Below are 16,513 nucleotides of genomic sequence, written 5' to 3' on the forward strand. Positions count from 1 at the left end.
ACATAGTATGAAAAATATGGTCACTAATAGTATACTGTCACATTGTTTCACAATTAAAACAACTTGGAACTCTAAATAATGATACACTAACTCTATTTGTCTTTTGGTGTATCTTTACAATTCACTCATCTCAGCACATCAATTTTTCCATATCATAATTCAATATTTGACAAATCATTTTCATGTTTTTTTTGAACCTGTCAATTCTAAGTCTTCCTCAGTTGCCAATCAAAAGTAAGCTTTCTTTTGACAAAGGATTTTATTGGTTCTAAAAAATTCCTTCACATTCATATATCATTTGGTTTGAACCTGGTCACTTTGGAAATTATATCATTTCCTCTCATTCGTTTGTCATTGATTTCTTGAACTAATTCAGTTTAACCATTAAATCCTACTTATGGAACAACTCGTATTCACAAAACTTTGATATTTTAATTCTATATCATCTACCTTAATATTATTTTTATTGACTAAAGTATGAAATAAGTCTAAAAGAAATATCGTAACCCAAATCTCGAGGACGAGATTTAAAACAAGGTGGGGAGGATGTAACATTCCTATTTTTATCGTATAAGAATTACAGGCTTAACCACTAATAATTAGTAGCTAGTTTATTTTTAATATAAATATTCAACCCAAATAGTTTTAAACACTATTTTATATAGTTGGTTGAAATACTATTAATTAATTGGCCCTAATCTGGGTGACCTTTCTAAATAAAATAAAAGTATATAAAAAACTTATACTATTAGACAGATAGATTACGGGTAAGCTGACCATCAAAAATATGAAATACCGGGACGGGCTTAGGAACCGTATAATAATTAAATTATAAAAAATACATTATATTTGAACCTACTCCGTTTTTAATGAAACCTGGTTTAAACTGTAGATAAGATTATTCTCGTTCAAAAGACATATTCGTTGTTTTGTAAAACATCATATTTTAAATGTTATACGCGCCAAAGAAGTAAACCAATTAAATTAAATTAATTATAATATATATAAATTAATAAAAGATAATAATAATAATAATAATAATAATAATAATAATAATAATAATAATAATAATAATAGAACTTTCGTAAGAAGTAAAATAAATAATATTAAATTAAAATCTAAAACTAAATGAATGGATACATGGGGACGTGTCCCATATCCAATAAAATAAAATTATGGGAAGGTGGTAGAAAAGTATTACGTGGAACAAAATCAAGGCATCAATATTAAAGGCATACGTGTATGTAATGTATCAACAATGAATCTTAGTCAGCTTGTTTTCCCAGGGTCTTGGCACACTATATATAGGATAGGAACTTTTAGAAAATTTGCACAGTATCTCGAAATCTCACTCTCTACATATATATATATTATTATTTTTTTATTTTTATTTTACACTATAATAATAATAAAGCCCTGCTCTGTTTTAAGTATCTTAACTCACGATCGCCGCTACCCTTTCCGATTGATCTGAGCCTCATAACATATGTTAGGGCTCTGCCCGACTACGTTGTTGGGATTCTATCTCGGAACATCGGGACAAGGTTAATTTAGGGGTACTATACTTACCACGAGTACATTATATATTTTTTTATATAGCCCAAAAGTATACCCAAAATTTATATCAGGAGATTTTCTAGTTGAGCCCTAAAGTTACACAGTGGATCCATTCCTTTTTCTCACCATTTTATTCTCTTTTTGTGATTTACCTAAAACTATTATTTATTATTCTATTTTGTAAACAACTCTCATCAAAAGTCATGCCTATTATTTTATTTACCAAATAGGAAACCCTAATTAAGAAACCCAAGTAATTCTGCATAAACCCTAAAATTTTCAGAACAATCGGAATCAGGATCAGGGCCCCTAAAATTCAGGAGAGGATAAACCCTAGTTGACGATTATCTCTATAAACTGTTGTCGAAATTGAAATTAACGAAACTGTCGACTCAGCTAGCCTACCCATAAACGTGGCAACCCTATGGTAAAAAGTAACCCGTCGCGCCACGCGACGCCGCCCACGCAACCCCTCGCGACACGCGAGGAGGTCGATTTTCCAACTATAAATAGTAGGCTGTGGGACTTGAATTTCTGCGTTGGAGCGACGTTAGAATTCAATTCGTACGCTGAGTTATAGTCCATTTACTACCAAACACACACAATCACGAAATGCTGCTACGATACAAGGTATTAACTCGATCGCTGCCACGATTCAATATCCGATCGACTGAAACTATCCGAGAGGATGTTTAAGTGTTATCCTTTGTCATTAGTCGTGATTCCGACAAGATGTTTGAGTGCCGCCCGAATTCGGGCTATACTCTGTCATTCGTTGTGAATCTGACGAATGTTTAAGTGATTACACTTTGTCATTCGTCGTGAGGGTTTTAATCTTGTGAGTTTATCGTAAATTATGTATTAGTTATTTATCTAGTTTTCGTATGCATTATAGTTTAAATTAGGTTATCAGGCTTATCAGTAGACTAAACTCTACCCATACACTTACAATCAAAGTAGATGTTAATTCTCAGAAGAAATTGAATCAGGAAGCTTCTTAATTCAATACTGCATGCTTATAATGTGAGTCATTCTCTTTTTATCAACTGTTTTACAATACTCCAAATTATTTTCAGAGTTATAATTACAGTGATTAAGTTTATGTAATCACCAAATTACAGCCGGTATGTAGGGTATTGTGCGCATTACTACTGTTGTTATCACGTTAGGTGGGCGAACCTAATTACTGATATTCATCACTATTGGGGCAGCCAATGGGGGATATGACCACAGTCACCGAAATGAGTCGAGTGACAAATACTGTGGGTAGTTGGTTTGATATCAGAAACATTGTAATCTCTCTTAATACTGTAATTTATAACCAATGTGTCATTTTTAGTAAACTGAATGATTCACTCAGTATTTCCCGCTGACAAAACCTTTTTAAAACGCGTTTCAGGTAATTACAGTAGATTGGAGTAAGAATTGGATCCGGCACTGAAGGACTTCAAGAAGTGGCTTATTTTATTAATTAAATCAAATTAAGAAATATCATTTTTATTAAAGCTACCTTTGTAAAACATGGGTTTATCCCATCTATTTAACAAATAAAATCCGGTGTTTTTAAACTCTGATATTTTCCCTAACTCACGGTCCTGATGAAATTTCCGCTGCAATGTTTTTCAAAATAATCACCGGTACCACTTGACTGCTCGCGGCTTCCAATTCCGGCCAGGATGGGGTCGGGGGTCGTGACAGTAAAGGTGGTATCAGAGCCACTACTTTAAGCCTCTAAGTGTTGTGATAATAATACTTAAGCTTAAATAAAAGAGTTAGGGGATTGCTATTAACTGGTAGCACATCTGATAGCATTTAGACTTGAACATAAGAAAAGATGCCTTAGTATAAGCTAAGCCACTTATTTAAACAATTAGATGTTCTAATAATACCTAAGTTTAAACGGAAAATTAGAAACTTAACATTATCTAATAGCACTCCGAATGATATTTAGACTCGAACTTAAGAATTTTGCCTTAATATAAGCTTCAAGATAAAATTACTTATATAAGTATAAATAAGTATAATGTAATGGATATTGGTATTCCATAAAAATGACGATTAGCAGGCAATAGCATTTAATTGCTATTTATTCTTGCTTATTTATATTACTTGGTCTAGAATAAGATATGTTATGGGAATACAAATTTCCTTGATTCTGGATAAAAGCCCTAATAAAAGAGGCATTTATCTTGAAAATATACTATTTATGGGAAATAGAAAATTTTCTCCGGCAAAACTGGGTATAGAGTAGCAGACTCTCCAGCTTGTCCGGATATACTGAGATTACCTCTCCGGCGCGAACCGGATAAGACGGGGTACATAGTATGTCAAACAAGTGACAAGAGTTCCCTAAATAATATCATGATTTGATATCTGATTTGTTTTTGGAAATATGAATCTGTTAAATACTTTGAGCTGATAAATGGTATGTGAAATATGTGATATATAGATAGGTATATCTATAAGGAAACCCAAAAGCCATAAGGATTGACAATTTGAAATAAAACACAAGCATTTGTGTCTAGATTTCTTTATCAGGAATTTCTTTTTCAATATCAAACATTATTTTGTTTGATCATTTATCTCGTAACTCGTACAATGAGAACCCTTTAAAGTTGGGATATCATCAAAAGTATAAGAATTTCCAAAACGTTATCATAAACTATTAATGCAAGTAAAGAAGCATGTAAAATCATGCTAGTACATAAGAAAACACAAGAAACTTAAATCATACACAAATGTCGAAGTTTATTACCCAAACACTTCCAAGGCTAGACCTTTGAAAAATATAAATTAGGCACGATGACACCAATGCTAATTCCGTCAGTAGAAAAACTACTAATCAAAGAGAAGCACTTTGCCATATGATCCTACAACCGACATAAATCTCACTGAGGTACGTTGTAACAAGATTTCACAATTATCGGTGCACAGTTTAATCAGAGTCATAATTATTATCACTGCAAAAGAAGTCATATACCTTTGCAAATTCCCTATTTTATTCAACATTCCCTGGTAATGTCACTTAACAACAGTTATCACACGAAATTCCAGATAAAGTTTTATATTTCGTTTCGTTGAAATTCTGACTTCTGCATATAATAAATTGACTTTCGCATTTCTACTTCCTCTAATAGTCATCATATCATGAGGATTTCTTTCATAGTAGCGAATATTGATCTATTTCATTTCTTGGTAAATCCACACGTTACACATGCTCTGTTTGTTGCGCATATGATTCGCTTGCTTTACGAAGACCACTGGAAGGCTTCATTCGATTTATCAAAACTCAAATATCATTTCGCTTTTTGCACTATGAATCGCATTATTGTAAAACAGTGACTCTTTGATATCGAGTTAATGAATTTTGTTAAACCATTGAGGTAAATAATTTATATTTTATATATATAAAAAAATTATATTGAGATATACTCTCATTTAAGTTTATACTTAAGTTATTTATTATTAATAATTTTAAATTTTTAGTAACAAATAACGGAAGTGTTACTATTATTTTTAGATACTAGAGTTATTATCAGGGGCATATATTGAATAGCCTAGCCTTAGTTAGGCATGGACTTGGCCACCTATGTTTAAACAAGGCAACACTAACCAATATCCGCCATGATAATGACTAGTTAATTAAGTCATCATACTTATTTAGTAAATCTTAATTATATATATATAAAAAAAACATATAAGAATAATATAGTAGTCATCAACTACGTTGGATTAGGAGAACATTGTAATATATAAAGAATAATCCCCGTTTTCATTTATTTACAACATTTGTAAATACATTCACAACGTTATATAGTTTCAAAAATATATATATATATATATATATATATATAAGTAATCACATAGAATCGATCCATTAAGTGTTATATATTTACAAAATGTTTTACAAATACTTTTATACAATAAATATTTTACCCCTTTTATTTACAATTTTCATTTAACGTTATAAATAATAGTGGTTCTTTTACAAAATCATACTAAAATATTTTAAATGTAATAACTTCATCGTGGTATTTTGTAATCTATATTTCATAGTAAATATAAGTTATTTTACATAGTATAGTAGAAATACTAAAATAATATTTATTTGAAAGTGGTAACCATTTACATATAGTAAAAATGTGAAACAAATAATATATATTATATTTGCTTTTGTAATATAATATAATGGTTGGTTATGCTAAAACAACTTGTTCTTATTTTATTTCGATCTCTAGGACATAGTATGAAAAATACGGTCACTAATAGTATACTATCACATTGTTTCACAATTAAAACAACTTGGAACTCTAAACAATGATACACTAACTCTATTTGTCTTTTGGTGTATCTTTACAATTCACTCATCTCAGCACATCAATTTTCTCATATCATAATTCAATATTTGACAAATCATTTTCATGTTTTTTTTGAACCTGTCAATTCTAAGTCTTTCTCAGTTGCCAATCAAAAGTCAGCTTTCTTTTGACAAAGGATTTTATTGGTTCTAAAAAAATCCTTCACATTCATATATCTTTTGGTTTGAACCTAGTCACTTTGGAAATTATATCATTTCCTCTCATTCGTTTGTCATTGATTTCTTGAACTAATTCAGTTGAACCATTGAATCCTACTTGGTTTCTCAACTCGTATTCACAAAACTTTGATATTTTAATTCTTTATCATCTCCCTTAATATTATTTTTATTGACTAAAATATGACATAAGTCTAAAAGAAATATCGTAACCCAAATCTCGAGGATGAGATTTAAAACAAGGTAGGGAGGATGTAACATTCCTATTTTTATCATATAAGAATTACAGGCTTAACCACTAATAATTAGTAGCTAGTTTATTTTTAATATAAATATTCAACCCAAATAGTTTTAAACACTATTTTATATAGTTGGTTGAAATATTATATTAATTAATTGGCCCTAATCTGGGTGACCTTTCTAAATAAAATAAAAGTATATAAAAACTTATACTATTAGACAGATAGATTACGGATAAGCTGACCATTAAAATATGAAATACCGGGACGGGCCTAGGAACCGTATAATAATTAAATAATATAAAAAAATACATTACCTTTGAACCTACTCCGTTTTTAATGAAACTTGGTTCAAACTGTAGATAAAATTATTCTCTGTAGATAAAATTATTCTCGTTCTTAAGACATATACGTTGTTTTATAAAACATCATATTTTAAAAGTTATACGCGCCAAAAAAGTAAACCAATTAAATTAATTATAATATATATAAATTAATAAAAGATAATAATAACAATAATAAAACTTTCGTAAGAAGTAAAATAAATAATATTAAATTAAAATCTAAAACTAAATGAATGGATACATGGGGACGTGTCCCATATCCAATAAAATAAAATTATGGGAAGGTGGTAGAAAAGTATTACGTGGAACAAAATCAAGGCATCAATATTAAAGGCATACGTGTATGTAATGTATCAACAATGAATCTTAGTCAGCTTGTTTTCCCAGGGTCTTGGCACACTATATATAGCATAGGAACTTTTAGAAAATTTGCACAGTATCTCGAAATCTCACTCTCTACATATATATATATATATATATATATATATATATATATATATATATATATATATATATATATATATATATATAGGGAAAGGTTCATTTGAGAAGAAAATTTAATTGAGAAGAAAAAGAACAAAGGGTAATTTTGTAAAACATTAAATAGTTTTTCACTTATCTCATTTATTATCATTTTTTACTAATTAATTAGTCATAAAGACTATTATCCTCCACACTAACTTTTTTTTTCCTACACACATCAAAAGTTATCCTACATATTTCGAAATTCATCCTACACGTTGAAATTTATCCTACACAACTCGTAATTTGTCCTACACAACTCGTAATTTATCCTACACTTTAAATTATTTTATTTTATTTTTTTGAAAACAATATATATTTTGAAGATAAGTAAAAAAAATTAATGTATTAGCTATTAAAGAGGAAGACTACAAATTAATGACCTATGTAGATTTACCAATGTACCCTTGTAGTAACATTAAATACTTATATTAAATGAAGTAAATTAAAGCATTCTTATTGGTTGAAATTTGTTCTTTTTTCTTCTTACAAAAAATTTCTTCTCATTTGAACTCTCCACTATATATATATATATATATATATATATATATATATATATATTATTTGATTTTTATTTTACACTATAATAATAATAAAGCCCTGCTCTGTTTTAAGTATTTTAACTCCCGATCACCGCTACCCTTTCCGATTGATCTGAGCCTCATAACATATATCAGGGCTCTGCCCGACTACGTTGTTGGGATTCTATCTCGGGACATCGGGGCAAGGTTAATTTAGGGGTACTATACTTACCACGAGTATATTATATATTTTTTATATAGCCCAAAAGTATACCCAAAATTTATATCAGGAGATTTTCTAGTTGAGCCCTAAAGTTACACAGTTGATCCATTCCTTTTTCTCACCATTTTATTCTCTTTTTGTGATTTACCCAAAACTATTATTTATTATTCTATTTTGTAAACAACTCTCATCAAAAGTCATGCCTATTATTTTATTTACCCAATAGGAAACCCTAATTAAGAAACCCAAGTAATTCTGCATAAACCCTAAAATTTTCAGAACAATTGGAATCAGGATCAGGGCCCCTAAAACTCAGGAGGGGATAAACCCTAGTTGACGATTATCTCTATAAAGTGTTGTCGAAATTGAAATTAACGAAACTGTCGACTCAGCTAGCCTACCCATAAACGTGGCAACCCTATGGTAAAAAGTAACCCGTCGCGCCACGCGACGCCGCCCACGCAACCCCTCGCGGTCGATTTTCCAGCTATAAATAGTAGGCTGTGGGACTTGAATTTCTGCGTTGGAGCGACGTTAGAATTCAATTCGTACGCCAAGTTATAGTCCATTTACTACCAAACACACACAATCACGAAATGCTGCTACGATACAAGGTATTAACTCGATCGCTGCTACGATTCAATATGCGATCGACTGAAACTATCCGACAGGATGTTTAAGTGTTATCCTTTGTCATTAGTCGTGATTCCGACAGGATGTTTGAGTGCCGCCCGAATTCGGGCTATACTTTGTCATTCGTTGTGAATCCGATGAATGTTTAAGTGATTACACTTTGTCATTCGTCGTGAGGGTTTTAATCTCGTGAGTTTATCGTAAATGTTGTATTAGTTATTTATCTAGTTTTCATATGCATTATAGTTTAAATTAGGTTATCAGGCTTATCAGTAGACTAAACTCTACCCATACACTTACAATCAAAGTAGATGCTAATTCTCAGAAGAAATTGAATCAGGAAGCTTGTTAATTCAATATTGCATGCTTATAATGTGAGTCAATCTCTTTTTATCAACTGTTTTACAATACTCCAAATTATTTTCAGAGTTATAATTACAGTGAATAAGTTTATGTAATCACCAAATTACAGCCGGTATGTGGGGTATTGTGCACATTACTACTGTTGTTATCACGTTAGGTGGGCGAACCTAATTAGTGATATTCGTCACCATTGGGGCAGCCAATGGGGGATACGACCACAGTCACCGAAATGAGTCGAGTGACAAATACTGTGGGTAGTTGGTTTGATATCAGAAACATTGTAATCTCTCTTAATACTGTAATTTATAACCAATGTGTCATTTTTAGTAAACTGAATGATTCACTCAGTATTTCCCGCTGACAAAACCTTATTAAAATGCGTTTCAGGTAATTATAGTAGATTGGAGTAAGAATTGGATCCGGCACTGAAGGACTTCAAGAAGTGGCTTATTTTATTAATTAAATCAAATTAAGAAATATCGTTTTTATTAAAGCTACCTTTGTAAAACATGGGTTTATCTCATCTATTTAACAAACAAAATCCGGTTTTTTTAAACTCTGATATTTTCCCTAACTCATGGTCCTGATGAAATTTCCGCTGCAATGTTTTTCAAAATAATCACCGGTACCACTTGACTGCTCGCGGCTTCCGATTCCGGCCAGGATGGGGTCGGGGGTCGTGACAACAAAACTGATTTTATAGCTTTTATATCATTATTTTATCTAAACTAACCCATTTGACTTTAATTTTGACCCGACAATTAAACAAGTAAACGTGGTAATTAGGAGGTGCCCTTTAGAGGGTTAAATACTTACCTAATTACGATCACGTAGCCATGTTTGACGCGAACAATGGCTCAACCGATTAAAAGTCAAAGTGTTTATCGATAACGCTTGACTTTTCGGTTTAAACGCTAAACAATTAATTAAGCATGAAAGGAATCACTTACAAAAGTCCAAAGGACTTGAAAGAGGTTCTCAAGAAGCTCAAGACCCTCAAAGAATGCAGAGAATTCAAAATGGAAGAAAGGTGCAAGTGAAACTCAAAATAAGGGGGGGGGGGGTTATATATAGGTTTTTGAGAACCGTTAGGATCGTTCCTCGTAAACTGTGATCAAATCTGAGCCATACACCTATTACCCATAGTTTACAAAACAATGGGCAGCCCCTAGATTCAAGGATTGAGAGACAAGAGCAAAACCAAAGCTGGTTTTCAAAAATCTGGTTGCTGGCACCCCTATACGGACCGTAAGGTCCTTCATACGGTCCGTAAGGACCTGACCTGCACATGGGGTCTTTCAACAAATGACAGTTTTGGCCCCTGCACTCCCAAATGTCATTTCTGGCACGATTAAGGCCCAATAAACCATTTTTAAGGCTCTACCATGATGCCTAAGCTTAGGGAACATGAAACATACCCAAAAATATGCCAGATGTCCGTTCGTTTGGTCGTACGGTCCCGTTGTTCCGCTAATTACGACGAAACACGGACGGACGCTAAAGACGAGCCAAATTACGCGACGAATGGAATTTTATCAAGCCAAACACTAAAACAAAATATTTTAGTGCTTAAGTAAATTTTTGGGTTTTCGGGGATATTCAGAATGCAAGATATGCGCGAAAATGCAAACTTGTGCACTTTTTGACACTTTTAGTCCCTGCATGACATAAAAGTTTATTTTTGCGCACCAAACACCTCAAAGCCTATATCTAAGCTATATTAAGGTTAAATAGAGTATGCTAAACTCATGGTCATATTCCGGAAGGTCCGACACCTTACTTTTGGAACTGTTTCCAGACACCAAGCTTTTGGAACTGTTGCAGTTCTTCCTGCATAGCTTCCACCCAAGAATTATCATTTAGAGCTTCTTTCCAAGACTTTAATTCTTCTTGTGAAACATAACATGCGAAGGACCAATCATTTTGTAAGCCGGATTCTCTGATAGCTGAATACAACCCAGCATTCTGGTTGTTTCTCAGCTGATTACGCGTCTGCACTCCACTATGGACACCTCCAATAATATTCTGCTACGAATGAGTATCATGAATTCTCGTTTCAGCGACATCAGGAACACGAGTATTAGTACCCAAATTGTTAAGATTAAGATCAACAACCAAATCCACGCCTGGCATTGACGTAGATGTGGATGCATTTCCTTCAGCAGTGTCTACATTCTGCACATGAGTAGTTGCTTCAGAAGCACCTTGAACAGGAGCAACTGCAGCCGAGAGCCTTCATTTGCATCATGGAACTCGTCATCATCTTATGACGACACATTGTAATCGGCAGCATCTTCAAATTTCTCGTTTTGAACAGTGTTGTTAACCGAATTAGAAGGTTGAGGGTTAACAACAATTGGTGGCACCAAAGATGAGTCCATGGCATTATCACTTTCCAGTAACATTTGAGCAGTTGCAGATGCTTCATCAAAGGTTGGCAGATTAAAGGAATCGAATTGCCCATCATAATCGAACATCCAAGGATCACCCGGAGCTCTAACAGGATTAGTATACCTTTGAACCTTTACTTCACTCCATAACTCAATCTTTTTGGTTGTCAAATTCCAAACATGAAAATTCGGAGTAGCATATCCAAGGAAGAAACCCTCGATCGCTTTGGCGCCAAACTTTCCGTTCGGTTCAATCATAGTGCATGGATCGCCAAAAGGTTCTAAGTGAGAAATGTCCGGTTTCCTTTTGTGTAAAAGTTCGAAACAAGTCTTGTCATGCCTTTTAACTGTGAGACCTCGGTTTAAAGTGTAGCAAGCAGTAGCCACAGCCTCCCCCCAGTACTGAACAGGAAGCTCGGACTCTACCAACATAGTTCTTGCAGTTTTGATTATCGTTTGATTTTTCCTCTCAGCGAAACCATTTTGTTGTGGAGTGTAACGAGAACTGTACTCATGAAGAATGCCCTTTGAAGTACAGAACTCATCCATTATGCGATTTTTGAACTCAGTGCCATTGTCGCTTCTGATCCTCTTCACTTTCAATGTGTACAAATTCTCTAGCAAAGTGAGAAGATTCTTGAGGATTTAAGGAGTTTCACTCTTGTGTGCCATAAAAGATACCCAAGAAAATCTAGAGTAGTCATCAGTAACTACTAGACAATAAGCATCCCCAAAGTTTGTCTTGTGTTTCATAGGTCCGAAGAGATCCATATGAAGACGTTCAAGAGGCATGCTGCCAGCGTTGACTTTCTTAATCGGGTGAGACTTCTTCGTTTGCTTTCCTTTCTGGCACGAAACACAGACATCTTGTAGACGAAAGCTTCTCACAGGCAAACCATTCACAAGATTGTTTTTCACTAAATGGTTCATTTTTCTCAAGTGAATGTACCCCATTCGCCTGTGCCAAGATATAGACTCCTTTTCTGTGGCTTTCGAGACAAAACATGTGACTTGTGCAGATGTCGTAATCGCTTGGCTCATGTCGAGAATATAAAGATCATTAACTCTTGGAGCCGATAAGAGAATCCATTCTTTTGGAGTTTTAAAACCGGGCTTCAGCACATAACAACCGACATCATCAAAATGCACAGTGAATTTCTTATCGCAGATCTGCGAAACACTTAGAAGATTGTGATCAATTTGTCATACATAATTGATCTTATCGAAACACACAACACCATTGGAGAGTTTTCCTTCTCTAGTGATGTATCCGCCTTTGTCTCCAGCAAATGCGACATAACCTCCTCTAATGTTTTTCACATCATAAAGAAGCCGTAAGTCGCCCGTCATGTGCCTAGATGCTCCATTGTCAACAATCCAATGACGATTAACAGTTCCTCTTGGAACATCCTTCACATTTCATTCAACAATTAGTTGAAGTTGGGGACCCAGGCCTTAGTGGTCTTGGGTTGTCCCTGATCATCACGAAATGTGATTTCGATTTCGTGATGATTTTTAAATATCGCACCCCCCCTGAACCTTCACTCGTTTTAGGTTTCCAAGACTGATTTCGTTTTCCAGATTGAGTTTTATGAAAAGATTTTGAAATTTCTGGTTTTAACGGTTGTGATGAACTTGGTTCCTTTTTAACAAAATTGACTTCCGATTTTAAAGCCTTTTCTATTACCTTAACTTTTTGACGTCGTCGTTTTGTTTCTAGTTCTTTAACAGTTCGCTTATCTTGTTTTGGTGAAACAGAACGACGTTGTTGGTGACCTTTTTCAGGAGGGGCTCTCTCAACAAACTTTTCTTTGGGAGTATTTGTACAGTTTTTGATAATGTGTCCCGACTCCCCACAATTAAAACAAGTTCTCCTTTCTACAAACTTAGGATATTCCGATTGACGAACAGATGTCGAACCGGTAGATCCAGAGGTACTTGTTCCTTCATCACACCCATTTGTGTGTTGGGTGTAGTTGTTTTGACTATTACGTTTTGAAATTCTGATTTGTTGAACAAAATCGGTATTTGATTTATTTTCAAAAGTCTCCACTTTATCAGTACCTCTTGATGCTACAAATTTAACATCATTGCTTTTCTTCTTGTAGCGAGCTCCCTTTGTTTCTAACTTTGATTGAGAAACCTTAGGCTTTGGAGCTCGTTGTCCTGTTGTTTACCCTTAGAAGCAATAGGTTGTTGCTTTGTCGGTAATCTTTGATTTCCATGCTGTTTTCTAACTTCAGATTTTGGAATATGTTCACACTGAGTTACAACAACTCCCGGGATCGTCTTTCCCAAAAACTTACTGGTAGTATCTTCAAACAATTTAACAATCAAAGATGGATTGACGTTTTTAATTGGAAAATCTTTGTTTGAATAGATTTTAGCATCACCGACCAAAGTATACAACTCATTATTACTCTTAACGGCAGACACAGATTCCTTGACTTCTTTGACATGATCTATCACTTGTTTGACAACAGGTTGCACATCAAGAGTAGGAGGATCACACAGAATATGATTCTCAATAGGAATTTATACTCCTTTCATCTTATCAAGTGATTTATCTTGATCACTCACATCTGATTCATCATCAGACGAATCTTAGTCCTCAATAATTGGAGCACTTTGATTCATAGATATTGAAGTTCCTGTTCCTTCAGATGAGTTACCCGAAGAACTGTCCTGTTTGAACCCTAATCCTCTTGTAACTTCCTCATAATAAAGAGGCACACTTGGTTCAAAACGAGGCATTTCCTCTTTATCGGGCATTCTGGTATAGTTGTGTCTCAAAGGGGGCGGACACGACTTATACCCAACGCCTTTCTTATTCCCTTTCAGCTGTTGATCGTCTATAATGTGATCAAGCACATATCGGGAGTTGGAATAACTCTCCAATTTGAGCTTGATCACATCATGCTCGCATTTTGCCATGGCCAGCTCTTTCTTTGTTTCCTCAATGATATTAATGTAGTTATTAATACCAGTTTGTTTGTTGAAAACAGTTTTTGTCAATTCATAAACGCTTTTCTTTAAAGTTTCGATTACAGATTTGAAATCCTTTTCATTTCGAGTTAAAGCCATGTTTGCCTCTTTGCATTTTGACAGCTTAATAACCAAACTCTGATTATAACTATGTATTTTTTTTTATTCTTGTTTCAAATCTACACAATTATTGCATACACTAGGAGTAGGAAGGTCGGAATTTACCTGACTTGTCAAGGCTGCTAAAGAAAGTCTGATAAGAAAAAGATCCATCTTCAGAAAAGAACTTCTCCATTTCCTTTGATGCAGCAGCAGCCTTCTTTACTAGAACAGATTTCTGACACTTTAACTCCTCAGCTTCCTTTAACAAGCTATCAACATTAGAATCCATTTCCTCATTCACATCTGATTTTAAATTATAACCTCCCACACTCGAGCTTTCTTCATCCGAACTGCCACTATAACTCGAACTATCATCACTTTCAGAAAACTCTTCTTTGTGAACATGCTTGATGTGATTGATGATCTTGGCATAACATGCAGTTCCTCCTTCTCCTTCATCACCCTCTCCAAACTGTACTGACCAGTTACACCCTTCATCATCTTGAACGACTAATGCCCGATTGTTGTTTGAAGGCCCAGACTTATTTTGATTGGTTGTGTTGTTCGCAACTACTATCCCTCTTTCACGGTTACCTTGATTTGTGTTGGAAGTACTTGTCTGATTTCGGAAGGGATTTTGGTTGCCTTGTCTGCTCAGTCGAGTGCACTCACGCTTGAAGTGACCCTTTTCGCCGTAATTAAAGCACGTAACTATATCCTTGTCGAAACCGTACTTTGTATCCTTTTTGCTTTCCAAGGTAGTTCTCCCAGTTCGTTTCATAAATCCTTAGCCCTTCGAACAGCACTCGCAAACGCCCATTTAATGTCCATTAACTCCATTTCATCACGGTCTATCTGTTGATAATCTTCATTGGTCAAATTAATGTTTCCAATTTGACCTACAACCAGTCCACAGTAGGCACTAAACATTGTGTGGAGAAGTTCCATATGTTCCTTTGCAACTTCTATACTGACTTTTGAAAGGTTTGAAGTATCAACTCTGACGGTGTTGGGGTTTTGGAGTTGAGAGTTGTTACTGTAACATGCTTACTGTGGTTTGGCTTGTGGTGGTGGTGGGTGATAGGCACTGGGATCAAATTGAGGTTGAGTTGTGGAAGCTTGAGGTTGAGGTTGGGGTTTAGGGAGCCAGGCACTCGGATCTAATTGAGGTTTTGAGAGGTCATGAGCTTGTGCAATAAGATGTGGTGGTGGGAGATAGGCACTTGGATCAAAAACCTGAGAAGCTGACTGAGGAAAGGGGCTTGTATTGGACACAAAGGTCGTTTGTAGTTTTGGTTGCTGACTGGAGCTGGATGCAGGATTAAACCCTTCAAGGTAAATTTACGGGTTTTGAGGAACTGTAATGCGTTTAGCTTTCTGGATTTCTGCTTCATCCTTGTTTTCCAATCTCTGAATGAATTCATAGATAATGGCAGTGTCTAAAACACCCGTATGCTTTAACAATTCAATGAATGGACTCCACTTAGGGGGTAGGGCATCAGCAAACCTTGCAACCATTTCCTGTTGAGTTACAATTACATTATAAGAATACGTTTCACTGATTAAATGATAAAAATGAGTTGTCATATCATTTAATGTTTCGTTTTCCATGAATTAAAATGCTTCAAATTCCTTTTTCAACAAATCGTGGCATGTCTTTCTTGCAGCAGCATTTCCTTCTCCTCTTGCTACCAAGGCGTCCCATAAGGCTTTCGTGCTAGTACAATAACCGAATTGATGATAAATGTCTTTGTGGAGTGCTTGTGTAAGGATAGCAAACGCCTTCTTTTCCAAATCATATGCCTTTTTGTCGTTTTCCTGCATATTTGCCAAGGTCGTTGGATTTGATCCTGCTTCTTCAATAACTGTGTTATATGGTGTAGTGAAACACGTCCATAGCTCGGTGTTTTGCCCTAGAACATAAGTGTGAAATCGACCTTTCCATGATGGATAGTCGTTCATATGATTGAGCTTTGGTGGTCGATTGTTGCTACCCGTTTCACTTTCACTTAATAACAAATTCTGAATGCTTTGATTTTGATTTGTTACGCATGCCCATTGACTTGCAGTAATTGATTGTTGTGGCATCATCATTTTCAT

The sequence above is a fragment of the Helianthus annuus genome, chromosome 8, assembly GCF_002127325.2.
Source record: "Helianthus annuus cultivar XRQ/B chromosome 8, HanXRQr2.0-SUNRISE, whole genome shotgun sequence".
In the NCBI taxonomy this organism is placed as follows: Eukaryota; Viridiplantae; Streptophyta; class Magnoliopsida; order Asterales; family Asteraceae; genus Helianthus; species Helianthus annuus.